General features: G+C 42.2%; 1 long non-coding RNA gene across 1 annotated transcript in view; it reads right to left on the reverse strand.

Moving 5' to 3' along the window:
- Positions 1 to 777: 777 nt before the first annotated feature.
- Positions 778 to 26993, reverse strand: part of LOC311581869 — a 96342-nt gene continuing 70126 nt past the window's right edge. The window contains exon 5 of the long non-coding RNA XR_014773900.1: positions 778 to 930. This is a non-coding gene — a long non-coding RNA (uncharacterized lncRNA). The remainder of the gene's footprint in view (positions 931 to 26993) is intronic.

Below are 26993 nucleotides of genomic sequence, written 5' to 3' on the forward strand. Positions count from 1 at the left end.
TGTATAGGCTGTATTTAAAGTGCCCAGGCTTTTTCACAATGTCTGAGCTGCAGTGACATCCCACCCACTGGCATTATTTCCCTTCGCATCATCTGTCACTGTTATCACTATACTGAACCAATGGAAAGGCTACATCAGATCTCTATACACAGCTTTCTGTCTGGAAAGGGCCAGTCCCCACAGATTGGTTCACACTAGGAAGCTATGTTTAACTATTTCAAGTATCAGTTGACCACATCTATAGCTTTATTTAAAATAAAGATGTCCATGCTGTTAAAACTATAAAAAAAATAGACATCATACTTTTCTGTAACTTAAAAGATTACTAAGTTATGAAACATTTGCACAAAAAAGCTAGAGATAACTATGAAAATTGCTATGAAAGGGCTTGAGGGGAACAGCTTCTTCTTAATTTTGCCCTAGATGTGCCATGTATAGGTTTTGTGGTTCTGAGCATGCCATGTGTCAAGCCAAGGGAGCAGGAAATGGCCAGGGGACATAAGATTTTCTCTCTTATCTCCCCGGGGTATTCGAGCCTTTTGACAATTTTCTGAGGCTCCTGCTTGGCTGTGTGCAGAGACCTTGGTCCTAGGAGAGCTGAGGCTCCTTCCCTAGAGAGGGAAGTGAGGCAGACTCCTGCACATCCTTTGTGGAGTCAAGGACAATGCAGAGCTGAAGTGTCTAGACTCGGGAACAAGACACAGGGATTCAAACTCCCACATGGTTATCAAGCCTCAACTTTGTACAAGTGTGGTAAATATTCGAGATAAACTTTTAAAGGTTTTTGGCATGGGGCCTGGAGAAAGAGATCAGCATGTGTGATTTTGTTTTTTTGTTTGTTTGTTTGTTTGTTTTGTTCTGTTTTGTTTTTGCAACTTACCTTATTTGTGGTTCCTTTAATGCCTCTACCTCTCTTCCAACCCAGTGGCCCTAAATAGGAGAGAAAGAAGGTTAGTAGGGGCAGGGGTTGTAGACCTTTTTAGACTTAGTTGCTTCAGGTGATTCTTCATCCTCAGGATTCCAGCAGCCTAGGTAAACAGCAAACAGCAACTGTATCAGCAAATAGCAGACAGCAACCGCAGAACAAATCACCAGCAGCCTGCTTGAAGCTTTCTCAGAAGCGTTTCTCTCTAGGAACATTTTGAAGAGCTCTTTCTCCATTTCAGCTCCTATTTATACCCTCTCAGAGTCCACACAAGGATGTTTTCCAGCTGGCAAAGACCACACTCCCCACCCCACCCCCAAGCAAGGCAGTTCCCAGCTGACAAAGATCATGTGCTCTCTCATGAGGCCGTTATCAGCTCTGGATAAGTTAAAGTCAGTTTCACAATCCCACACACTTGGGATCAGAACAAAAACATGTTTACATAACATACCCAAAATTTCTACTACAAGAAATTAAGACCATTTGCTGTCCTTTGTTTTTGCATAAGGACCTGGGTTCCTTTTCCAACACCTACATGGTAACTTACAACTGTATATATAACTCTAGTTTCAGAGAATCTGATGCCCTCTTCTGGCCTCCTCCAGCACTGGGCATACACACCTGGAGGCAAAACCATTCATACACATAAGATAAAAATATAATACATTTTTAAAATGCATTTCACATTTTATTAGTTACTTTTCTATTGCTGTGATAAAACACCATGAACAAAGTAACTTATAGAAGAAATAATTATCTGGGCTTGTAGTTCCAGATGGATAAAAATCCATGATGGTGGATCAGATGGCAGAAACTGTATGCTGGGAGTAGGCACTGGGGGCTCACATCTTCTTCAAACAAAAAGCACAAAACAGAGAGAGAAAATTGGGAGTGTTATGAGGATCAAAGCCTACGTCCAGCAAGGTCACACCTTCTAATCCTTCCCAAACAGCTCCACCAATCAGTAGGGGGGTGACAAGTATCAAACACTAGAGCCCATAGGAGAAATTCACATTCAAACCACCATATACATGTTTTCTGACTAGGGTTGCTTGGTTTTTTCACTGTTGTTCTTGTTGTCTGGGCAACCAAGAATTGATTCTAAGGTGGACTCTGTGAGTGGTTTTCTCTTCCCTCCAGATCATTGTCCACCAGTCCATGAAGACAAAGGAAGCAGGAATGGCAAACAAGGTTCAGAAGGCACCAAGTGTGATGGAGAAAATTTCCAGGAGTCAGCTTCAGAGAGACACCTTATTTTATTGTTCCAAGCGTGAGGTATATAAGGGTTCTTAGGGTTACAGGCAGGAAGGACTGATTAGTTACAACATAGTACCTGATTAGCATACTGGAAGAAAAGGCTAATTGGTCAGAACTGTACCAAATTACCATATGAGCAGGAAGGAAAGAGTGGAAACTTTGGGCAGGGTCATTCTCCAAATAAGGTCAGGCATCCGTGCATAGAGACATCCTCCAAATATGGTTGGGCAGAGAAGAGGAAGCCCCACTGAGAAAGGAAGTCCTCCATATTAGGTGGAGCCCAGAGAGCTATCTAGACATGGTGGACTCTCACCTTACTAGCAGGGTCCTCCAACATCTGTGCACCATCTTGAAGTTGTAGTCAAAGCATAGAGCTTTGTCCAGTTTGGTGATATTTCTAATGAGCAGGATTTTTTTTTCCTCACTGTGTTTTGTATTTGGTTTTTCCCAAGACTCATCTTGTTTGTTTGTTGCTTGGATTATTGTTGTTGTTGTTGTTGTTGGTGGTGGTGGTGGTGGTGGTGGTGGGTTTTTAAAAATGTCTGTATTTACTTTACATCCTGATCATAGCCCCCTCCCTCCTCTTCTCCCTATCCCATTTTCCATGTCCTAATAAACAGGGAGCCCTCTCCTACCAACCTACCCCAGCACATGAAGTCATATCAGGACTGAACTTTTCCTCACCCACTGAGGCCAGGCAAGAAGACCCAGTTAGGATGAAGTGATTGAAAGCAGGTAACAGAGTCCATGTCAACAGGGCAGCACCCGCTCTACTTACTAGGGGGCCCACATGAAGATCAAACTGCCCAGAGATTACATAGTGTAAGGGGCCTAGGTGCCGTCCATGCATGCTCTTTGGTTGGTGCTTCCACCTCTGTAGCCCCTCACGTGTCTAGGTTAGTTGACTCTGATGGTCTTCTTGCAGCATTCTTGTCCCCTGTGGGTCTTTCTATCCTTCCCTCCCACTCTTCCACAGGACTCCCCGAGCTCCGCCTAATGGTTGGCTGTCACTCTCAGCATCTAATTCAATCAGGTGCTCTGTGGGGCCTCTCAAAGAATGGTTCTTAGGCTCCTGTCTGTAAACATAGCAGAGTATTTTTTTTTTGGCCAGGTTAAACTTTGATATTTATTTAATTATATAATTTACAAGATTATAAACTCAGTACCATTTTGGTATTCCCATGTGTGTAGTTGTCATTTGCCCCAGCTACTTGCTCCGTGGCAGAGTATCTTAATGGTATCAGGGCTTGGCTCTCTCCCCATGGGGTGGGTCTCAGGTTGGGCCAGGCATTGGTTGGTCATTCTCTCCATCTCTATCTTCATCTCTGCACATCTTGTAGGCAGGGTAAATTTTTGGGTCAAAGGTTTTGTAGGTGTATTTGGTGTTCCCCTCCCGCCACTACAAGTCCTGCTTGGCTGGAAGGTGGCCTCCTTCCCTCTGCTAGGAGGCTCGGCTAGAGACAACCCAATATCCTCCCTCAAGCCTAACCGTGCCACAGGCCTCCATCTTGTCCAGTGATGCTGCCTTCAGTCTCCCTTCTCTCCCGGCCCTCAAACCTCCCCTTCCCACTCTTCCAACATCTGACCCCCTCCTCATTTCCCTCCCCATACTCTCCTATCTAGCTCCCTCTCTACTTCCTCTTCCACTATCTATTTTATTTCCATTATCTGAGTGAGATTCAAGGAGGGTCTCCCTTGGGCCCTCTTTGTTACTAAGTTTCTTTTGGGCCCATGATTTGTAGTATAGTTATCCTGTAAAATATGGCTAATATCCACTTATAAGTGAGTCCATAGCACGTGTGTCTTTCTGTGTCATGGTTACCTCACTCAGCATGATCTTTTCCATTTGCCTGCAAATTTCAAGATTTCTTTGTTTTTAATAGCTGAATAGTATTCCATTGTGTAAATGAACTGTGTTTTCTTTATCCATTCTTCAGTTGAGGGACATCTAGGTTGTTTCCAGTTTCTGGCTATTATGAATAAAGCTGCTATGAACATAGTTGATCAAATGTCCTTGTGAAATTGTGGAGCATCTTTTGCGTATATGCCCAGAAGTGGTGTATGTTGTTGTTTATTTGATGGTATGGCCTAAATAATGTTTATTATTAGGCTTATACTTTTTACAGTGGTATTATCTATTTGCTTTCACAATCGATAAAGACATAGACACCTGATATATTTTAGAGTAGCCTTATTTCACCTGAGGCATGGCAGATATTAAGCACCTAAAATACCTTCCATTATCTTCCATTCCCTATCCCATGCCATCTGTTCTAACAGTTTCTATCTGGGCTACCTCCCATCCATAATGCCAAAATACTTGTTAATGTTGTTCATCTGGGTCACGTCTTTCCATACAAAACTTCAAAGTTCCTCCTGTGGGCCCAAAGGGCTCTTTCCGGTCCCATAGAGATCCTCTTCCTTCTTCCTCCTCTGGTACCTGTCTGCTTCTCCCAAGATTTTTCTCTGCCCAAGCTCAATAACCTTCCTCCTGCCCTGTCCTAGTACTGGCTTTTTATTAGTCAAACAGGAATAATTTCTTGGGCAAGGTTTACACAACCAGGACAATGCACATGAGAATGTGCTCCTCCGGGTAGCAACTAGACCTTGGGAGCCAATAATTAGCATCAGACTACATATCACCAGACCAACATCCAAAAGGTATAGGTGGATCTTGAGGTAATACTATTTCCAATTTTCTGAGAAAACCCCAGATTGATTTCCAAAGGGGTTGTATAAGTTTGCACTCCCACCAGCAATCAAGGAGTGTTCCCCTTTATCCACATCCTAGCCAGCATGTGCTATCACTTGAGACTTGGTCTCAGGCAGTATTAATGTGTGGGGAATCAATGTGTGATTTAATCTTTAGTAAGGTTTCTTCTACAAATGTGGGCGCCCTTGTATTTGGGACATAAATGTTCAGAATTAAGATGTCACCTGGGTGGATTTTTCCTTTGATGAGTATGAAGTGTCCTTCTTAATCTCTTTTGATTAATTTTTATTGAAAGTCTATTTTATTAGATATTAGAATGGGTACTCCAGCTTGCTTCTGTGTCTTTTTATTGGTGAATTAAGTCTGTTGACATTGAGAGATATTAATGACCAATGATTGCCAGCTTCTGTTACTTTGATGTTAGTGGTTGTAGTGTTTTTGTGTGTTTCTCTTTTTCTGGCTTTGCTGCAGTGGAATTATTTCTTCTGTTTTCTTGTGTGTAGTTTACTTTCTTAGGTTGGAATTTTTTTTTCTAGTATTTTCTGGGTTTGTGCATAGACTTATTTATATTCAATTTTGTCAAGGAATATCTTGTTTTCTCCTTCTATAATGATGAAAGTTTTTCTGGGTATAGTAGTTGGGGACGACATCTTAGGGTCTGCAAGACATCTACCAGTCCAGTCCCTTCTGGCATTTAGAGTCTCTGTTGAGAAATCAGGGGTGATTCTGATAGGTTTGCCTTTATATGTTACTTGGCCTTTTCCCCTTGTAGCTTTTAATATTTTTCTTTGCTCTGTACATTTAGTGTTTTTATTATGTGGCAGGAGAATTTTCTCTTCTGATCTAATCTAGTTGGTAATCTGTAGGCCTCTTGTATGTTTATAAGCATCTCCTGGTGCCTGCTGGACTTCTTGGCGGTGCAGGAAAAGCGCTGGCCAGGAGGCTGGATGTTCTTGGAGAAGCCCTCCTCAGGATGGTACATACGGTTGTGGACTGGCTGCTGGATCTTGGGGAATATCCCACCATTCTCTTCAGGTGGCTATGTCCCAGCTAGACTCACAGGCAGGCAATTGGAGTGGGAGTTTCTAGCCTGTACTATCCTGAGGAACAGCAGGTCTTTTCAGGAACCCATGAGCCCTCCCCTTCTGTGTTAACTCCTGAATTCATCAGCCCCTCCACTTGCTCTCTCCCTCATCTCTGAGTTCAAGCTGCAGAGACACCACGTGAGCTGGTGCCACCATTTTGGAGTAAGATCCTGTATGCTCCTAAAGTCTGGCCAGTCTCCTCAGGGGAGATGGGTAGAGCCATGGATTGGAGGCTGAGACTGTTTCCCTGGATCCTGGGAGTTGGGTGGCAGAGGCTGGAAATGTGTGCCTTAGAAGCTGGGAGCTTTCTCCAGGATGGCAGGAATAGCCAGGTGGCCAGAGGCTGGAACCACTGTTCCCAGCACCCATGGGCTCTCCTCTCACCTAGGAAATAGAAAGGCTGGCATTTTGGAGTCCACATCAAGGGCTCTCACTCACTCTGTAGTCACTGTGGTCCTGCTATTCAGAAACTGTATGTTCTAGGTGCCGCCATCTTGGATCTCCCTGGTGATTTTTTTTTAAGCACTCTGTATTTCATCTGATAACCATATGGCAACACTTCACACTTGGGAAAAATGTGAGTGTTGTCTTTATTAGAAACTTGAGCTCTTTCTGTTCTTTCATGGGAAGAGGGAACAGAGATGTGATGAAAATCTCGAGCACAAATTAATACTCAACTGATTAACATTTCTTTTCTTAAGAAAGAAGACCTGGCTTTCAATTTAGAAAGAAACACCAGCTCTGTGCTGAACAAGATAGATCCTAGGAAAGACCAAATACAAAACACATTGAAGAAAAAAAAAATCTTGCTTATTACAAGTGTCACTGAACTGGTACTACAGCTCTGTGCTCTGACTACAATTTCAAGATGGTGTACAATCTATCCTGGAGTCAGTTCTTGGTTGCCCTTTGTGGATTCTTTAAGATGGAAGACATTTACATTTCTACTATAGAAAGAAGTTTCCAGACTCCCACTTGTCAGCTATAATTCAGTTTCATAGAAGCCAAATACCCAGAAGACTCAGAGGCATCATACTACGGGTAGCATAGTTTTCTTTTTATCGTGATGACCAAGTAAAATGAAGTTGCTGTTGTCCATCCCAAGGGAGGATGGAGAACCACTTGGGCTCTGCAATCCCTTTACTTGTTTCCAGAATGTTTCTTTTTATGGTCTTCTGAAGATGATTGACTGACATTGCATTTAGAGAGGCAGGCAAAAGGCAACTGAGATTTTGGACTTGATCCTAAATCACATGTTTTTTTTATCATCACTAAATAGAGCTAAAATACACAGACAATGACATTTGTGACCGCTTCCAGGCATGGTACTAAAAAAGGAAAATATAAAGGGATAAAACAGACCCCTTGCTGTCTACAGTAGGGCTAATAAATATTCTGGAAAGCACACTGATTAAAATATAAGTAGATCCTGATTGAATTATGCAACCAATCCTTCCAAACCACTGCTGAGCTCATGGCAAAGCGAGGCACAACACTAAATAGTTTAGCTTAGGTGAAGGCAAGGTGGGAAACAGAAAGCTGTAACCAGAATGTTGAATAAGAAAGCTCAAAAGTCAGCATTTAGTTGAGGGCAAAATATCAAGGCCATCACCAAACAAGAGAAATTAAACCTAAAGCAAGGTGGGATCGAAGACCTACACCCCGTATCTATATCAGGGTCAGTTTCTCAGAGGAAGTTCAAGCAGCCCTCAAATGACAGCAACTCCATCTCAGGGCCACCTCAAAAACTAAGATCAATTAAACATGATATCACAGTATAAAATTACCAATGCGCAAAAATAGAAACCATCATGAGTTAGGGTATAAAATCATATGTATTATCAGATACAAAATAATGTGAGCTAAGTGTTTAAGTGAACAAATGCCAAAGTGAGTAAATTAAAGCAAGCATGCTGAAAAGACCTAAAATTGGGGTAACCAAATCAAAGTTGTAGAAGTGAAATGAGAAATAAAAATATACCGAAAATATTAAGGAAAAATATTGCTATAGCTAGAGAGATGGTGGACTAATAATAGTTGCATATCCATATTTAAAACAACTTGACTTGTACTTCACACACTGTGAAAAAGCTAACCCAGAATGGATAATATACATAACAGCAAAAAAAAAAAAAAATAAGCTTTAAAAAACATTTAAAAGAATATATAACAGATTTCTTTTCTGGCACAGGATTAAGCAAGCATCTCAACTCCAATACCAAGAACACAATTAATAAAACAATGGATGAATTGGCCATAATAAGAGCATATAATTTTTGCTGTGTGATTCTGCTCTCCAGGGAAAGGCACAGTGCACATAATGAAAAGATAAGCCACATGCCCAGTGAAGGACTTACAACTTTATCTCTGACCTGGGGCTCTTAGCCAATGAATGTAATCAACACTCACAATGCATCAACAAGAAGATAAGAAATTCACAAAAAAATAAATAAAAGAGATGAAACAATACTATACCAAAGAAAGCAGACAGATGTTAAGCAATTATCCATCTAAATTGTTGCTCAAAATCTTCCTACACTAGAAAACTGAAAGTTGACGCTGCACTGAGGAATAGGGAGGCAGCTCCATTGTAGAGCACCTCTCTAGTGTGGCCCCTGGGCTCCATTCCCAATACAAACACATGCCTTCCAACAAACACCATGAGATTCCACATCACACACAATAAAAGTGAAAAATTGACAATAATCCCAATACCAAGTGCGGGTGGTGATGCTCTGTGTACATAGCTTACAGGAATCCATTGAGCAGGCATTTAGAAAGTTAAGTGTGCACATAACCATGTGATCCAGCAACCTGGCTCCAAGTATTTCTTGTACATTCTAAAACTCACATGTATATTTTTACAGCTTTGTTCCTAATTACCATATGATTCAAATCCCTCGCTGGATAAATAAAATATGGTACCTCCATTCACTGGTGTGATGGAAATTAAAAAAAGAAATTATTCATTATTGTGCTGTTTTTGTTAATGGTCCATCCTTTCTCTGTGGGATTTATTTATATACCTTTCCTAAAACATTGCTGGCCACAACCCATCTTCCCGAAGTGCTGCTATCTCTAGCTTTTTTAAACTTTCCAGCTAATGAGTTTACAAATTATTTGAAGAAAAAGTGTTAAATTCCCCATCTGTATGAAGGCTAAATGCATTACATCAAAATCAAGAACCTTTTGTCCTGTGGAATATGTTGTAACGACAGTAAAAACATGAGGTAAGCACTGGGGAGTAATGTTTGAACATGAACTAAACACTAGGAAATACATATTGAGCTGTATATCCGACAAGGTTTCTGTTTCCAGATTATACAAAGAACTTTCAAACTTCCAACATAAAATCATTTAAAACTATATAATAAGCCAAGCTAGGGTGTAAGCCCCACTCCACAAAAAGGAATTCATATCTGGTACTGTTAACCAGGTCAAAAGCCCATAGCTAGGTAGATCATAGGTTCCAGCTGGGAAGCCACTATGGTTATTTTGCTAAGGGGAAGCAATATGCCTGTCACGTTGTCTCCTGGATTGTTGTGTTTCTGTCCCAGATCACTGCTCCTGTCAGCTTTGGTCAGAGCTGTTGGGTTCTGTAATGGGCAGAAGTCACTACAGAGACTCATGGCTGCTCACAATGCTGAGGGTACATGACTAAGAAGATCTGCGGCACTGCCTCCAGGGTTCAGGGAACACCATGGAGGAGGCGGTGGAATGTTGCAGAACTCCAGCATCCAGGCATGGCATGGTCATTGCACCCTTGGTTCACGGCAGCTATGATTAACTGCAGAAGATCTGCACAAGGCTGGGTAGGCTAGTGATGAGGCCCTACACCTGCCTGAGGATGCAGTTGATCATCGCTGAGAAAGAAACTGACATTTTCTTCACTATTGTAGCCACCGGTAAGTTACCCACACATCTGTAATCATTCCTCATCCATGCATTGTAAGTACCCTTGATGAAATGTATCAGGTCACACACAAAAATGATGATGATGATGATGGAAGAAGAAAGGAAGAAGAAGAAGAAGAAGAAGAAGAAGAAGAAGAAGAAGAAGAAGAAGAAGAAGAAGAAGACGTTGTTGTATAAGAAAACCAGAAAGGCTCTAGTTGGGAAAAGGAAGAACAAAGGGATGGAGAAGAGGTTAATAGTGAAGTGAATATAATCAAAATACATTATGTACGTGTCTGAAAATACCATAATGAAACCCATTATGTATAATTAACATATGCTAATTTTAAAAACTTTTTTAAAGCTAGAAAATAGAAGAGATGAATAGAAATTATGCTGAATATCAAACTGTGATGTCAAGAACATGAGTGTAGATTCAGTACTATCAGTTAATAATAAAATGAAAATTAAAACCACAGTGAGAACATATTTTCATATACACGCTGATATATAATTTTTGTTATTTTGAGATTTAAGCCCATCATTTTTAAATTTTTCTCTTTCCTGACATGTTTCTCTCTCCATGCCTTCCTGTGAATTTCTGGAAGACTTTTCTAAATATCCGTAATACATTTTAAATTGAAATATAGTTATATTGTCTTTCCCCTTCCTATTCCTCCCTCCAGACCCTCCCAGGTTTCTCCCTCAAACTCCATGCATGATAGTCTTTTCTTCCTAGATTATTGTTTATATATATATGTATATGTACATATGTGTTTGTATATATCTGCACTATTAATATATGCCCAAATATAAAAATAGACTGTCCATTCTTGTGTGTGTGATGGCTTCGCGGCTGACCACTCTACTGGGCAGCCGAGCAGGGAACGCATCCCTGGGAGAAGCCAATTCTTCTCTCTGCAATCATTAGTTCTGTGCTCAAGGATACGAGCCTGTGAGATTTCCCACTTCCACGCCAGCATGTCTATTGATACTGGCATTGTTAAGTCTCATTTGCAGCCATTTCTATGAGACACTGTTTTACAGCAAACTTCCTGTTGTTCTAGCTCTTACCATCTTTCCACCTCCTGTTCCATTTTTTACACTCCATTTCCACGTATATGTATTGTTCTAAAGGATAGAGGGGTGTGTGTGTGTGTGTGTGTGTGTGTGTGTGTGTGTGTGTGTGTGTGTGTGTACTTAGTTTAGTGCTTGTACTGAGAATTAAATATATAGACATAATTTGCCAATCTGCCAATATGAACGCTTTATTACCTCTGGTGGCAAGTAAGAACCTTGACATCACTTAGGTACCTTTATGTCTTCTATATTACCTTTATATAATAATTCCAGTTTTAAATTTTTTTCAATATGACACTTTTAGTTCTAGCACCTCAGTTTGATCCTTCATTACATCTTTCATTTCTTTTCCAAGAAAAAATATTCTTAATTTTTTTTCTGAGAGGAGCTTTCTTATTTGTTTTCCTTGTTTCTATATCCAGCTAGACAGTCTGGCTACTGAGTGGCAGGCATCCTTCTGCCTGTGCCTTCCCCATGCTGGGATTACAGGCATGCTCCAGGCTTTTACCTCAGCACTAGCGTTAGGAACCGGGTCTTCATGCTTGTGCAGAGACGCTGCTGACACAGCCCCTATGTGCTTAGACTTATCACACGTATGCATCTATCTAACCAGAAGGACTGTTCACCATTGGCCCTTCCTATAGTTGCATTCTGTGTTCTTGGATTCAATGAAACATGGATAAAATAATATCTAAAAAAAAAGAAAGAAAGAAAGAAAGAAACTCATCCATACTAAACATCAACAGACATTTTGTTCTTTATCACTTCCTAAACAGTGCATGTAACATTTTGCATGGCAGTTACATTGCATTGAGTATTATAAATAATCTAAAGGTTATGTAAAATGCCCAGAAGGATGTGTACAGGTAATATGTAAACACTACGGTAATTTATAGCACATGTGTGCATTTTGGTATCTGTGGGGGTTCCTGCAGCCAGTCTCTCATGGATGTCGAGGGACAACTATATATAGTGGCAGGAAAACTTTTCCGTAGGGCATTAAGAACAGAACAAGAGAAGAATATTACATGAGACCTAGAATTGTATTTCAAATCTGCTCTAGCGTACTTAGCTGATAGTCTTTTTTTTTTATTAGCCTCTTCTCATCCAAGGATCAAAGAGCACTGCTGAAGAACGAGAAGAAGGAATGGAAGGAGATGGAAGATGAGGAAGTGAGCTATGGAATGTTGACTTCAAGACAAGACACCGCTGTTGCACACATCGACTTGCAGCAGCCTTGGCTATCTACACAAAACCAAGCCACTCAAAAGTCCAACCTGGGTCCCCAGGGCCCTGCCCATGGTGGAGGAGCTATTGACTGTGGATGGTTGCTTGGGAGACAGTCACTCTCCTCTGGGGGCCATGGCCACTAGTAGGTTGCCTATGCCTCAGTAGATGACCATACATTAAGTACATATAAGTGGCCCTAGTTGGATTTTGAGGGGTTATCAATAACAAAAAATAATTAATAGAATCATTAATTTAATAAACAAATGGATAGGGAGCACTACTAGGGGGAGTTCGAGAGAGGTAAGGATGGATGGATATGTTCAAAATACATTGTACAAATGTATGAAATTTCTAATAATAAATCAAAAAATATTAAATATGTATGCTCTATACTGTCATATTTCCATGCTTATGTAGAAAAATAGAGAAATTCTAGAAAAATATTCCAATCCCTTAAGAGTGATTAGATTTGTGAAAGTATTTTTTACCCAATAACTTGATGGACAGTTAGCCTTTTAGTTTTGTGATGCTGGGTTAACTTATTTTTTTAAAGCAAAAGGAAAGGAAAACAATGTCAACATCCATCACAAAACTATCTCTTGAGTCCGAAGAGCTCAAGATATTAAGATGTAACCTCACTTTACTCCACTTACAGGGCCCTCCTTTTTCCTGAAGATGTGTCAACATCACTTCGCAGCCTGGAGAGCCACCCCATGAGGCCTCGCTACTGAAGCAGAGATGGAAAGCCACAGTCTCTGGATCTGGCTTTGCTTCTCAGCCTCCAGCAACCCAGTGAGGATGGCTTGTCTGACCTGTTCACAGAAAACTTAAAAGTATCCAACTAAAGACTGAAAACTGAAAACCTATGATGGCAGCAGCATGCAGATTGTGGTCCTCAATCACGGATGGGACATGCATGTTATTTAACTTGTTGGTAACATATTATCTTCACAGAAAACCCTTCACTTCTGACTTAACTTTAAACATAGCTACTCACCCATCCACTAGCCACTCCACCTAACATACTAGACAGGAACTGTGTTGACATCCTGGAATAGCAAACTGAGAGAGGGACCCCTAGAGACAGTCCACCACCAACCAACACATACCAGGATACCCTAGGGCCATATGATATCCTGTGCCCCTGACCCCAGATAAGGACCCCCAGCCCATCCACCACCACATCCACCTCCATTTGTGAGGACTTTGAAGCATCCTGTGCACTGCCTCCACAGAGAACTGCTCTGCCACACAAGGACCACCTGTGCAAACCAGCAAGCCTTCTGCAGACTTCCTAAGATCGGTAGCTGGAATCTTCTAGAACTACAGAAGATTCTTTTTCCTGGACTAGAAAGTTGTGCCTATCCCTGACAAGTTATGAGACCTCATTGGCATAGCAACACAGGATAGCCCCAAGACCAAACTCAAAGCAAAGTTCAGCTTGTCTACAATCTGACAAGTTAGGGAAACAACAAACAAAGGCCCAAACAGCAACTCAACAAAGGGGAAACCAGATGTCCACGCTAAGAAGCAGCCCCAACAATCTAACTCCAGATGCCTAGGTCTCATAGTAAAAAACAAATAAACAAGAAAGGCAACATATCTGATTCACAGGACTGATTTTAAAGCAGCAATTATAAATTATAAATATGTTCAAGGGACTCCAAGAGGATATGAGTAAATGCCAGGATGAAGACCATTAAACCACACGAACAACAGTTGAATAAAATAATGAAAACAATTCAAGATATGAAAATATAAAGAGAATCTGGAAGAAAAGCTAAACAGAAACAAAATTCAGGAAGTCTAATGAAATGCTCAGAGGAAAGCCTAATGAACATATAGGATCACATGAAAGCAAGAATATCATGTCTTATCTGATGACAAGGCAGAGAAATTGGATCACTCAGGTAAAAAAAAAAAGTTAAGCAGAAATAAGAAGGCAGGAACGAACTCTCTGGTGCCATGAAAAGATTAAGCCTACTAATAAATGGTGTAAATAAAGAAACCTGGATCATAGGCACAGAAAATATCAATAATAAAACCATAGAAGAAGATTTCTCATAGGCATCGCAGAGATGTATATCAAAATACCAAAGGCATAGAGAATACAAAAGACAAGACCAGAAAAGAAACTCCTAGGTCACATAATAGTTAAAACATAAAGAATAAAGAGAGACTATTGAAATCTTCAAGAGAGAGCAACCAAGTCACATTTAAAGGCAGGTTTCTCAGAATAATATCTGATTTTTCTGGGGAGATCTTGGATACCAGAAGGCTTGGATTGGTGTTCTGCAAGTTCTGAAAGATGCCAGCAAAGACTATTAAACCCAGAAAAACTACCAGTCATAATCAAAGAAAAACTTTTCATCATAAGAACAGATATTTAGAATTTATGGAAACTAAGTCAGCTCTACTGAGGATACTAGAAGGAATACTTCTAGCCTAAAGAGAAGATTAAATGCACTCAAAAGGAAACAAAGAATAAGTAGACAATTCCAGAACAATTTAATCAAAAGGAGTCTACAAAAACAACTGCACAATAACAGGAATGAATAAATATTGTTCAATAATAACTGTCCATATTAATGGCTGAGTGGTATTCCATTGTGCAAATGCACTGCAGTTTCTTTGTCCATTCTTCAGTTGAGAGGCATCTAGGTTGTTTCCAGTTTCTGGCTATTATGAATAAAGCTACAACGAACAGGCTGCAAATGCTGATACTCACAGCCAAACACTGAGTGATGCATAGGGAGTCTTGTGAAAAAGTTGGGGGAAGGAGAAAAGGACATGGAAGTGATAGGAGCTTCACAGAAAGACCAACAGAACCAACCATCCTGGGCCCAGAGGGCAGCTCAGGCTTCATGTGGGTGGCCTAGTAAGGGGAGCGAAGGTTCTCTCTGACATGGACTCACTTTCACTTACTTCCCCTGGTTAGGACTGCCTTGCCAGGCCACAGGGAAAGAGGACATGCTCAGTCCTGATGTGACTTGATCAACTGGGGTGGACTGGAAGGGGGAGGAGTCTCCTCTTTTCTGAGGAATAGGGGAGGAGGAAGGATAACAGGAGGGAGGGTGGGACTGGGAGGTGAGGAGGGATTAGGGCTATGACGAGGACGGAAAGTGAATGAATGAATGAATGAATGAATGAATAGCCTATCTGAGTCAGAGCTGTTAATAAGGAAATGGAGCAGCAGGAAGTTATGTTAGAGGTCAAGGACAGGAAGCTGAGCCTCACCTAGTTGATCAATTACTGTGGGATAGATGACTGCTCTGCACTGCACCAGGACTAAAGAGGAATTTACAGGGGGTTGAAGCCTTTGGTTTTTTCCTCCATCCTCCCTCCCTCTTCAGGCTTTTTTCTCTCTCTTTTTGGAGTGATGGTATCATACCCAAGGCCTCAAATGTGCTCTGTTCCTGAGCTGTACACTTGGCCCTTCTACAGAATATCTGAGAATGAGGATGTGAAAATAAAAATGTTTGTTTGGTTGGTTGGTTTGGTTTGGTTTTCGAGACAGGGTTTCTCTGTGTAGTAGTCTTGGCTGTCCTAGACTCACTTTGTAGACCAGCCTGTTCTTGAACTCACAGTGATCCTCTGGGATAAAGGCGTGTGCCGTCATGCCCAGCTAAAGATAGAAGCTGTTGTGGCTTAGGGGGAGGAATATTGAACAGTTTAGGAGATTCAGATACATAAGTGAAGTTATAAAAATGAAATTCAGTATGTTGGATATGTTTGCTAAAGAAAATATTTAATTAAGTATAAAAAATAAATTGTGTTTCAAGGGAAGCTTGAATAATTCTAGAAACCAGGTTTAATACATCGATTTTCTGATTTTGTGTTAAAAAGTAGTCTATTGAATGTCTAAATCTCAACTGGCCTAAATGTAACCTACCCTTCCTAAGTTTATGCACCTATTTTCATCTGCTTACCATACCTTTGTGTCTGCTGACCTAGCAACTGATTAAACTTATATTAAATTTATATTTATTATATTAAATTTATAAATCCAATAACCTTGATAAAAATTCAGACAAATATCCAAAAACAACAACAAAAATAAAGTCATGTATCTAATGAACATAGACCCAAACATTTTCAATAAGGTAATTGCAAACCAGAGTCAAGAAAGCACATCATAATGGTTATCCAAGATGACCAAGTCAGATACAAATATGGTTCAACATCCATAACTCAATAAATGTAATCCACTACATAGACTCAAGGACAGAAAGCAGAGGACCACTTCATCAGTGAAAAAAGTGAGTTTCGACAGAGTCCAGCATCTTTCATGATAAGAAGTCCTTGGAGAGTCTAAGAATACAGAGGACACACCTCAATACAAGTCAAGAAGCACACAGACAACATCATGCCAAGAGAGAAAAACCCAAAACAGTTTCGCTAAAATCAGGAGCAAGAAAGGCAAGGATGCTCTCTCTCCCCTCACTTCTGTTTACTATAGTGCTTGAAGTCATAGCTATAAAAACAAGACAAGTGAAGGAGAAAAAGAAATACAAGTAGGAGAAGAAGTAGTCAAAGTATTCGTATCTGCAGGTGATGTGATTCTATACACAAAAGACCTTTTGACTTGGCCAAAAAGCCGCTACAGCTGATAAACACATGCAATACAGTAGTAGGATACAAAACTAACACACAAAGCCAATACCGTTCCAATACACAGATGACAACCACACCAAGAAAGAAATCACAGATACAATACCATCAACAAATGCTAAAAAGAAAAAAAATTATTTTAATAAATCCAACTTGGGAAGTGGAAGTCTCGTGTCATAAAAGCTTCAAGACATTGAAGAAAGATATCGAAGGCACTAGAAGATGGAAAGATAGTCCATGCTCATAGATCATTATGATTAATATTGTGGAAATGGCTGCCCTACCTAAGGCAACATATGGATTCTATGTAGTCCCCATCAAAATTCCAACACAATTCTTGACAGAAATTGAAAAAAAATCTTAAAATTCTACCATGACCCACACAGCTTTTTTCCTTGATCTGACTAGCTCTGGCGAGGCAATGGAGAATGGAGATGGATAAACACTAAGGAAACAACAGACACACACAATAACCCAGAGCCTCAGTGCATTTATTAAGTACAAGACAAGGGAGAAGGATTTCACTTGTCTGGGTAGGAGGCATCTGCAGATGAACAACCTAAACATTTGGGAGGAGGAAGCTACCGTTGCAGAAAGAATCGAAGAGCCAAAGGTAGCCAGTCGATTACTCCAAGGAAACAGTGCGTGCTCGAGACAACAGGGCAGTTGTCACAGCAATTTTCACAGTATGCACAAGACCTGTGGGAGAGAGACAGAGAGAGAGAGAGAGAGACAGACAGAGAGAGACAGAGACAGACAGAGACAGACAGAGAGACAAAGAGAGACAGAGACAGACAGAGACAGAGAGACAAAGAGAGACAGAGAGAGACAGAGACAGAGAAAGAGAGAGAGAGACAGACAGAGAGACAGAGACAGACAGAGAGAGACAGAGACAGACAGAGAGAGACAGAGACAGACAGAGAGAGACAGAGACAGACAGAGAGAGACAGAGAGACAAAGAGAGGCAGAGACAGAGAAAGAGAGAGAGAGAATCAGTCAGCTTTCTTTTAGGGTGTCACCCATAGTAAGTCCACCAGGCTCCAAGGCAGGTGCTACACCCATGGATATTTGGCAACACAAATTAGACTCAATGAGCTTCTTAAGAGAGAGAGAGAGAGAGAGAGAGAGAGAGAGAGAGAGAGAGAGGACACAATGTTGGGAGAGCAGGGAGACAGGAAAATCAGAGGCGCATTGGAGTCAGGTGAATATAATTAAATGCGTTAAATGAAATTCTAAAAGAATTAATAAGAATATTAATAAACAAAACAAAAGTCTTTCAAACACATAGACAGACATATAGACACACAGACACACAGACAGAATATAGGCACTACACAGCTTCTAGCTTGGACACTGAGAACAGCTTGGGGAACAGATTCCTAGTTACAAAAACACTGCCAGTGAGAGGTGGATGATCTTAAAGCAAGCTCGGCTGATACCGAGAATGAGGTGGAATAATTCAGCTGAGTTATTTCTGAGCATCTTAAATCTGTAAAGAGACTGTTAACTAGACAGCTACAAGACTCAGAAAGGTGAGTGTATATGCATCAAGGTGCACAGCATCTGATTGGAGGCCATTGGAAATCTACCCCATGCATCTACTAAAGCCTCTATGAGTTTTCTACTTCCAAGTCTTTGGGTTACGTGCTCCAAAGTAACTATTAGCTGCAGCCTTGCTTTCTGCTCTTCTAGAAAACCATTTACAACCTCAGATGATTTTCACTTTGAAATTCTCAAAAAGAGTTTGGGGTTTTGTTTTGTTTTGTTTTGTTTTGTTTTGTTTTGTTTTTTAAACTCCATCTTCCCACCCTCTGTCTCTGGGCCAGGGAAGCTGGCCACCTGTTCTTAGTCCATTCTTATCAACTGGAGAAGAACTCAGTACATGATGTCAACAGTAACCATGTCTAGAAATAGGACATGATCCTTCCTGTTAAGGGAGCCACAGTAGGCAGGGAAATGGTAGGGACAGCTGGCAGGCAGAGACGGAATCAAGAATAAAGACACAGCAAGTGCCTGCTGTCATGGGGGGGATTTTTTTTTCCTTCCCAGGTTTCCACCTCATTAGAGCTCAGCTTCGTTGGAAGAGACAAAATAGAGAAATTCAAACTAGGCAAAGGGGATTAGGAATGATGGCCCAGTGACAGAGGCACAGAGGTCAGGGATAGAATAGAGGTCCAAGATAGCAGGAAAAAGTCAACAGCTCTGAGCGGCTAATTCTCAACCAGAGACGCGTGGTGGACAGGAGTCATGGGGCTACAAAGGTTTTACAGAAATCCCTTTCAGAGACCAGAAGGCAAAGTTAATGGGAACAAAAAAAAAATCTACAAGGATTCAGAAAGATGGAAGAAAGCTAATTACACATCTGCAGAGCAAAATCAAGGGAAGACATTTGCCTTCTGATTAGGGGCTGGAAGAGGTGCTGTGGGGCCCAGTAACAAGCTTGTTATAAGATCCACTGTCAGTCCAGCTGATCTTGGCTTCAGATACTAAGTGCTGGAATGGGAGCCATGATCTGGGCATTGCTCTATTCTGAGCAGAATTACACAGTTCGCTTTGATGCAAAGCCGGCCTACTGGAAGCAAGGTGCTATTCTCGCATAGGAGATGAGTGGCCTGGGGTCCTCATGGGTGGGTGTGGGTACCACCTAAACAAGGAGGAAGGCACATTGAATCTTCAACTACATCTGGAATCTGAACACAGGGGTCAAGAGGAGAGTTGAGAATGGACCCAAATATGACAAACTGGGAAGAGGTGAAGTTATAAGCAGAGACTTGAGAGAAAAGGTGAACAGCATAGAAGGTGGACAGCAAATGAGCAGCAATGTCAGCCTGCACTGTGGTTTCTAAATCCATCAGGAGCAGGTTTCCAGGTGCAATGGGTTAGTCTCAGCACTAGGGCAGGTAGCCAGGAAGTGGCTCTTCCCCATTACTGCTCATTCCAAAGCAGGTGGCTTGTATACAGGACTGGATCCTGTGCCCTGCCATCCTCACCACCCCACCCTGTGGGGATCAGATTTCAAAACTTAGGACCTTGAGGAAAGAGAATCACAAGTTCAAGGCCACCCTTGGGCTGTATAGACCCTGCCTTGAAATATAAAGAGATAGTGATGTGTACAGAAAAAAAACTATGAAATTCAAGGGGCTTTTTAGAGGCAAGGCCACACTATTTTGGTATCATAGTTTTTCTAACCCTCCTTCATTATCTTAGTTTGATCAGAGGAGTGATGTGTTTGTCAGTTTCTAATAGAAAAGGAGGGGAAACCACAGAAATGATAGAGACTTTAATGACAGAGACTTTTAAAAAAATTTTTCAGGCAAACAGCACCTGAAAGTTTCCCTAATCTGGCCAGAAATTTATACACAGATTATTGAAGCCACCAAAGTTAGACTGTAATGGTGGGAGGGCTGATAGTCTGTTTCCAAAAGGAAGCAGCCACCCCAACTACAGCCTCTAACACTTACTGAAAAGCAGACAACTGTCTCACACCAGGGGGAGAGAACGGAAACACCTACTAGCTTCCATCCAGCACCTTTGCCAGGGGCAGGAACTAGGAGGTGACTATACATGCCTGTCTGTGCACACAGTAGGGCAGTTCTAGGACATGTCTGAGCAGTGTGTCCCAACACTTAGCATCAGAGGCACTGGTATAATACAGGTCTACACTTCTGTTATTAAAACGTCTATTGCATTTGTTGTTGTTGTTGTTTGGGTTTTTGTTTGTTTGTTTTGTTTTGTTTTCCTAACATGGAAATAACCTTGGGGATCTGAGCAAAGACAGGGAAGTGATTGTAAAAATAGCGTGACATCACAGGTTCCTAACACTGACTCCATACACTATCTGCCAAGTGCTAGCCCTCCCCCCCCACTGCCCATAACCCTTTCCCAACCCCTTTCCTTACTAACCTGATTTGTTCAGGTTGGCAATATATTCTACTAAAAATACTCGACTCCCTAATGCCCCTTGTAGAGCAATGACACGCCAGTGGTGCATATATGACCAGCAAAATCTAGGCAAGAGACTCAAAGCCAGGGCGTCTGCCTGGATGAAAAGGCTGTCCTTCTGAAATGGCCCTTCACCACCACATGCCATTCTCCCTGCTTCGGATGCTCTCACAGTGCCTGGGAGGTCATATAAACATTGTTTTGGCAGTGCACCGACAGTGCACCGACAAGAGCACAAATGGAGAAATTCCCAATTAGGTTAGCGAATGAGAAGGGAAGGCCTAAGTTCTCAGGGCACACAAGGCCAACTGGGCGGACCTTGCACTGCCTGCCCATGTGCCTATTAGTTTAGAAAGACAAACTCCTTGTTTGAACTTTCCCCCAGTCATCCTTTTGTTTTCAGCTGAGCATAATCCTAATTGGCCAGCGCCATCACAGTTCTTGTGGCTCATTTACAGGGAAGACAACAGTAAAGTGGGGCTGTGAGCGAAGAAGAAGAAGAAGAAGAAGAAGAAGAAGAAGAAGAAGAAGAAGAAGAAGAAGAAGAAGAAGAAGAAGAAGGAAATTCTAGAGAGACAGCCCAGAGGGGACAGTATTGACCTTACACACCAGCATTCTAATGGGAATAGGAAGGGACAATGGCATTTTAATGCTATAAACTGGAGGCATGAGTCTTGCAGGACACCTCATCCTACCAACCTATGAAGATTTACTGAGCGCTCTTGTATACCCAGCATTGTCCTCTCCTCCTTTTCTCAAGACCACTCCCTAACAGTATGAAGGAGCCCTCCTCTACGGATCCTAAAATGCTTCCGCAAGGCCTACAGAGAGAAATGTTCTACCCAAATCTACTGAGAACCGCCTCTAAGTCCATCCAACTCACTCAGCAACTTAGGTGGTAACAGAATACATGTCTGTCTGACTCTTTTTTTTTTTTTTTAACTTGTATTGATTGTCATCCTATATGGCCAAGAGACTGAGAGCTGAACAGGAAAAAAAAATGACCCATGAGTGTAGCCCTAATAAAATGAAGCCTCTTTAGGTAGTGAGCAACCGTCAAAGCAGAAACTCCTTGGCCAAAGCAGTGAGAATAAGAGGCAGCTGAGTGCTTGGAAGGACTGTGGGACCCCAAGGAAGGAAGAAGTTGGGGTGCTGTCAACTGGATGTGATGTGACTGTCACAATGATGAACACACAGCAGCTGTGGCTGCCTCCTCTGTGGAGCCTGGAAAGAAATAGGAGAACAGAAACGTGAGAGTAAAAAAGAGACCAGTTGGAAAGAAAATGAGGATGGGGGATGCGGCGTGGGAGGGAGGGTAGCAGCGGGGTGGGAGGGTGAAAGCAATCATGGTGCATCGGATACAAATATGGTACTGCCAGAAATTTAGAAGATAGAAAACATATATGTGTAAACCCAGCAGGTGCTGACCATAGTTGTGTTACACAAGGTGGCAGTTTTACTTGACTTGTAACTAATAAACACGAGTGATAACAAATGCTGCACACGAACAAATGACCTCTTCTGTCCTCCCTCTCATGCTGTTGGTTTCCTAACATCTATAGTTAGCAGTAGAGTTGGTGGAATTGTTGTTTTTAGCGTCATCATTTATGCTCAAAACAATAAAGTCATGAAACACCTGAACCTCCTCCTCCTGGTAAAACACAATAGCTGTTGCTTTTGCTTTGCCCTCCCAGGGCCCTCCTGTATCCACTCACCTCCTCAAGGGGTGAACTGTTCTCTTTTCCAACCATACAACAGAATCCTGTCATTAACCGTCCTCTGTGTTGTTCAAGGTTCCTGAAACTCGAGAGCCATCTGTCACATAAGCGGCAGAGCTTTAAAAAGCATGACTTCTGATCACTGGCCTATATAAAAAAAAAAAAAAGCCATTCTGCGGTGTGTGCTGTACGCAGCACGCTCAGGAATTCCACACACTTCGCTCGCTTCGTCTTCACAGAACGGCTCTGTGAGTCATCACACTCACCTTATAGGTGCAGAACGGAGGTACGGCAAGTGTGAGTTGGTACCTGGTGACAACAACGGGTAAATGCCAGAAGATGGATGCTGACCTAGGTGCTCTGCCTTCAGAACTGGGGCACCTCAATGCTACTCTCTGTTCTGTGAGCATGGTGGGCCCTTCTGGACCTCAGCTGCCAACCATCCTGAGTAGTCTTTCTTCTCCACAGTGCTGGGATCTGGGCCCGCTCTGCTCTCTCCTGAAAGATGGCTAAACACTAATCCGAGTTAGGAGATTCCTTTCCCTTTTTTGGCTTCCAGTGGATTTGGTCAGTGGACATGACTAGAAAGGGATATCCAATGATGAGGGGTTTATTTTCTGCTCCAATTATTCTCCCTCTCTCTCCTTGTTTCCATACCATTCTAGCCATGGCTATTTCTTCCACAGCCTCAGTTCCTGTTGATAAGCAACTTCCATCACTTCTGCGCTCCAGGAACTGCAGTAAGACTTCCTTCCCCCTTCTGCCTTCAAGCCTAGTGCTAACTCCCGCCTTCTGTTGTCAACCCCCAGGCGCTTTCCAGCCTCTGCTGGTTCCAGGAACTCGGTCCACATTTTGTCCCTTGTGCTGTCAACTCTAAACATTTAAAACTTTGAAGCATGTTAGCTATCTTCCTTCAGGGTCCTGACCTGTGCACACGTCGTACAACAAAGATTCTTTTTTCGGTCCAGGGGAAAGGGCACACCATTGCGACACCAAGCTCTAGATGTAAAGGGCGTGCCACTCTCCTTTAGTTCTCCTTCAAAACAGAATGATGGGCAGGCACTAGGGACATGGCTCAGTGGGTACAGTATTTGCTACAGAAGCATGAGGACCCGAGTTCAGATCCCCATGGCCCATGTAAAAAGCATATACATTTAAGACCAGCACTAAGCAGGGAGGGGGACGGGGAAGAAGAAACAGGTAGATCCCTGAAACTCATTGGCCAGCCACTCTAGCCAATCAGAAAGCACCAGGTTTAAGGAGAGACTCTGACTCAAAAATTAAAGTGGAGAGAAACAGAGGAAGATGCCCAGTATAAACCTCTAGCCTGTATGAATGCATCCAGGAGTGCATCCATATACACACATGTACACACATGCAAACACCACACCCACACACACACATACACACCAGGGTGATGGATTGCAGACCTTTTAAATAGCAACAGAGCCAATGTGTCAGGCAGACATAATGATTATAAATGTGTCTGCATTTGATCACAACAATTTTAAGTATATGGATGATAAGAAACTGACAACTAAAAGGAGGAACACAAATTGCCTCTAAAATTATAACTGGAGATTTTAACATACTGCTTCCAAGAGTGACAAAATGCACAGATTGCAACACTCACTGGAGACAGAGATCTGAAGAGCCGCTCACCTCTCACTTCCCCATCCCATCATTGTCCACAGCACATCTGTCCAGAGAGCACACCTGCACTGCTATGTAGAGATTAGATGATATTTAAACGCTAGCACACCAGTGCATGTCAGTCAGGAGTGCCCAGCTAAGAAACCCACAAAGGCCTCTGTGAATGCAGAAACTACTGAATAGCAGGGAAGTTTCTGGCAATGGGAGTGGCCTCACGAAGGACGAGGTGTGCTCCACAGGGTCCTAAACATCACCTGCAGTGCTGAATATTGGCACACTGGCTACCCTTGGTGGGTAATAGCTAGCCAGTGTCACCGAGTGAATTTTGAGATACTGGCTGTAAGGACTCCCTCAGACACTAGCTGTGCTTTATTTTTTTTTCAGTTCACGAAAGTTCTATAAGCTATACCCTAACGATTTGAGCATTTTGGAAATGCATATAATTCTTCAGGAACAAACATTTTAAAAGCACAGATTCCACACTTTGATTTCAGCTCTTAGCTTAACTTTGAAATCGTTTCCTACCCATTGTCCTTGGCCACGTGGGAGTTTGAGGGAAATGCTGGCTCACCGTGCAGTGCTGCAAAGGTCATGAAGGAGCCTGGATGCCAACAAGTGGTAAAGGGATTTAATAAAATAGAGAACTGATAAACTTAGGCTCTTATTGTTCGATCCTGGCTGGTATCACTGCCCTCGGTTCTTAGCCACCCTCCTATGTCTTCACGCCCTACGCTATCAGATTTAGAAAAAGCCAGCCTCTTGTGCCTACATCAGTAGAACACAGATTCGCTCCCTGTACCTTGAACTTGATCATGTGACTTTTTGGTCACTTATACACACAAAGGAGGCAGTATGCCACTTCAAAGCCTAGACGTTCAGAGGCCTTGTGTATTTTTGCTTCTCGTTTAGCGCTTTGAAGGGTGTTCGAGTACCTTCTGTACCACACCATTTTTAAAGAGTTATTTGTTTTTATTTTATGTGTGTGTGTTGCCTGCATGTATGTAAATGTATCATAATGTTTAGTGCCAACAGAGACCAGCAAAGGGGATCAGCACTTTTGGAACCAGAGTTAGAGACAATCGTTAGCCCCCCAGATAGCATTTGGGAACACACCCCCTTGTCCTCTAAACGAGAAAGCAGTGTTCTTAACCACTGAGCCATCTCTCCAGGGCCCCTGTCCCAGAATATTGAACCTCCAAATGAAATATGTAGAATAAACTTGAGACACTTAGACTTGAAGTAGAAATAGCCCACACCCACAGACAAATGCTTATTCTTCCCAGTGGAGGATTTTGTGTGTGTGTGCGTACTTGTTTGTGACACAGCAATTGCTAGCAATACACTTGCCAAAGTCAAAATCCAGAAATGTGGATTATATATGTATTATACAAACCAGTTGTATCGTCCTGTCTGATGTATTTAAGCTGATAGACCAACCCAGATACAACAGAGCTTTTTCAGATTTTTAAATAATAATAGTGATGTGTACAATAGAAATAATAATTTTGGTAATGGCATTCCATGTTTACTCAGCTGGGGGATGCTGAAGCAGCTGTTTAACATTATTTCTGGGTGGTGCCTTTCGTAGAAGACATTAGCTTTGGAATTGATGAGCTGCATCAAGAGCTGATTTCATAGTAATTCTTCTCCTCCTTGGGATGAAACATCTATCTTCTCCTGCCCTCAGCATTCGGAACTCCTGTTTATCAGGCCCCCAGACTCTGGCCAGAACCTACAACCACTGTCCCACTTCCTCTCAAGATCAGGCTGAGACTGAATACTCTAGTGAGGCATATTGATTGTTTGAACATGCCTCATCTTCTTGCACACTTGAGCCAGAACCTAGCTGTTGAAAATATGCCCTAGCCTAGAAAAATGTATCAAGGCAAAATGATTAAGAGCCACTCACCAGGCAGTGATGGTACACGCCTTTAATCCCAGCACTTGGGAGGCAGAGGCAAGTAGATCTCTGAGTTTGAGGCCAACCGGGGCTACAGAGTAAGTCCAGGACAGCCAAGGCTACACAGAGAAACTCTGCCTTGAAAAACCAAAAAGGAGGAAGAGGAAAAGGAGAAGAAAAGAAAGGAGAAGGAGGAGGAGAAGGAGGAGGAGAAAGAGGAGAGGAGGAGGAAGAGAAAGAAGACGAGGATAAGAGGAGGAGGAGGAAGAGGAGAAGGAGAAAAAGAAGAAGAAGAAGAAGAAGAAGAAGAAGAAGAAGAAGGAGAAGAAGAAAAGATCCTCTCAATATGGGCAAGCAGGACACTCTTTCACATCACACCTAAAGTAAGAATTAACACTTCCTTCTCCCCAAAATGACATTTACCACCCACTTCAAAACTACTATTTTCTTGGGGTATAAGAAACCCAGCCCATGTGTGCATCCCAGCATCCTTGAGTCAGTCATTGGGTCTCTTATCCACCCTTAGCTCCAGCTGTTTCTCCAAGCTGCAGTGCAAATGAGCCCTGCCTTGGCAAACCCTGAAAGTTCTTTGGCCCTAAACGTCTTAAAAATCCTCAGAAGTCTTGAGCAACAGTGGCAACAGATAGCGCATCAATAGTCCTTGGCGGAAGTGCTGTCTGCTGACATTCAGCAGCTCTTGCAAAGGCTTCATTTGCATAGCAGCACTGTCACAGCACTAGGCCTTGCGAAGAGAGTCTAGCATCTGTCAAAATAGGGATGCGGTTGAGAGTACCTGACAGGAATCTGAGAAGGCTGCCCAATTTGGAATCAGACACTGACTTCCCACCTCCAGAGCAACCCACTTTCTCTTGTGATCTGCAAGGAAGTAAAACGAATTAAGGGCCTAAAATGTGGTTGACTAAGCGCAGGCCATTATTTCATTTACTCCTTGTAACAGCCCCCAAGGTCAGTGTGTGTAAGGTTC

Source organism: Acomys minous (genome assembly GCF_964271855.1).
Source record: "Acomys minous genome assembly, chromosome: 13".
Taxonomy (NCBI): Eukaryota; Metazoa; Chordata; class Mammalia; order Rodentia; family Muridae; genus Acomys; species Acomys minous.